The following is a 2326-nucleotide window of genomic DNA, read 5'->3' as shown; positions in this document are numbered from 1 at the left end:
AAAAAAAAAAAAAAGAAAAATGTGTTGAATGAACAAATAAGCCGTTGTATGAGCACCAACCCCTGTGTTCAGAGCAGAGAAGGGAGATAGTTGGATGAATCCAGGCTGTGGATTGAGAACACGATCGTGAATGGAGGGTCGAGTATGCTGATGAGATAGGGGTTGATACGATGATCTTGAATGTTGGGGTCCGCGTGTTTCCTGAACAAAGGAATGAACACACAAAACAACACAACACGAGACAAACATGGCGGCCGCCCCGAACGACACGCTCTGCTCTGCTTTATTTTATACCGTCGTTTGTGGAATGTTAGCAGGTTGCCAGACACGTTGTTGTTTCTTTGATCTTTCCCTGACTTTCTGAATTTCCAAGATGTTTACATATAAACAAGCCCCCAGGGTCTGCTATTTGCAACTGAGGCCAGTCTTGTAGGCTCCTTTGTCGTCCCTGTTTGCAGAGGAGGAATGCCCAGCTTCGTTTGCCAGAGTGGGACTTATAATGTTAATGAGGGAATGGCCTGCTCAGTTGTAAAAGCAGGTAGTCCTCTACACTTGAAGCATAGTCTGGAAAGAAAAGGAAGTGTCAAATAGTGAGAAAACAGAAGGGCCGAAAGCTTTGTGACAAAAAACCCAATAAACTTGTTTTTTATTGTTGTCATTGTTCTTTTTTGAGACGGAGTCTCGCTGTGTCACCCAGGCTGGAGTGCAGTGGCCCGATCTCTGCTCACTGCAAGCTCTGCCTCCCGGGTTCAAGCCATTCTCCTGCTTCAGCCTCCCGAGTAGCTGGGACTACAGGCGCCCGCCACCTCGCCCGGCTAATTTTTTAGTGGAAACGGAGTTTCGCCATGTTAGCCAGGATGGTCTCAATCTCCTGACCTCGTGATCCGCCCGTCTCGGTCTCCCAAAGTGTTGGGATTACAGGCGTGAGCCGCCACGCCCCACTATAAGCTTTTTTTTTTTTTTTTTAGTGGCTATTATAACTGACTACATGAAAATAGAAAATTGTCCTAGTGTATGAACCTAAAAAGCAAACATAATTTTTTTTTTTTGAGATGGAGTTTTGTTTTTGTTACCCCGGCTAGAGTGCTGTGGCACGATCTTGGCTCACTGCAACCTCCGTCTCCCGGGTTCAAGTGATTCTCCTGCTTCAGCCTCCCGAGTAGCTGGGATTACAGGCGTGCACCACCATGCCCAGCTGATTTTTTCTATTTTTGGTAGAGACAGGGTTTCACTATGTTGACCAGGCTGGTCTCGAACTCCCGATCTCAGGTAATCCACCCGCCTTGGCCTCCCAAAGTGCTGGGATTACAAATTACAGGTGTGAGTCACTGCGCCCGGCCTTAAGAAAGAAAAATTTTAAACATTTATGTTTTATTAAAAATACAGGAAGCTGAATGTTTGGAACTAGACAGAGGTGATAGTTGTACAACATCGTGACTATGCTAAATGCCATTGAATTAGACTATTTATTTATGTATTTATTTGTTTGTTTGTTTATTTATTTATTGAGACAGAGTTTCTCTCTTGTCGCTGATGCTGGTGTGCAATGGTGAGATCTTGGCTCTATAAAAATACAAAAATTAGCCGGGCGTGGTGGCATGCACTTGTAATCCCAGCTATTTGGGAGGCTGAGGCAGGAGAAGGCTTGAACCCGGGAGGTGGAGGTTGCAGTGGGCGGAGATTGCCCCAGTAGACTCCAGCCTGGGCGGCAAAATGAGACTCCATCTCAAAAAAAGATAATCAATCAATCAATAAAATAAATAAAAAGGGCAGTTTTTCAAAGTGTGTACTAATTAAAAATCTAGATTTTTGGATTCTTCTTGGGACCTTCTGACTCAGAATCTGGAAAGGTGGAGCCTGACTCTGGATTTTTACCATGGCACCCCGAGGGTTCTGGGCGCGGTGGCTCAGGCCTGTAATCCCAGCACTTTGGGGGGCCGAGGTGGGCAGATCAGGAGATCAGGAGTTCGAGACCAGCCTGGCCAATATGGTGAAACCTTGTCTCTACTAAAAATACAAAAATTAGCTGGTCGTGGTGGTGTGCACCTGTAGTCCCAGTCATTCGGGAAGCTGAGGCAGAAGACTTGCTTGAACCCGGGAGGCGAAGGTTGCAGTGAGCCAAGATTGTGCCGTTGCACTCCAGCCTGGGAGACAAAGCGACACACCATCTCAAAAAAAAAAAAAAAGGCCGGGCGCGGTGGCTCACGCCTGTAATTCCAGCACTTTGGAAGGCCGAGGTGAGTGAATCACGAGGTCAGAGACCAGCCTGGCCAACATGGTGAAACCCCATCTCTACTAAAAATACAAAAATTAGCTGGGTGTGGTG

This window comes from Colobus angolensis, unplaced genomic scaffold, assembly GCF_000951035.1.
Source record: "Colobus angolensis palliatus isolate OR3802 unplaced genomic scaffold, Cang.pa_1.0 Scaffold47, whole genome shotgun sequence".
NCBI lineage: Eukaryota > Metazoa > Chordata > Mammalia > Primates > Cercopithecidae > Colobus > Colobus angolensis.
The sequence above is the reverse complement of the archived record's forward strand: the minus strand, read 5'-3'. Positions refer to the sequence as shown.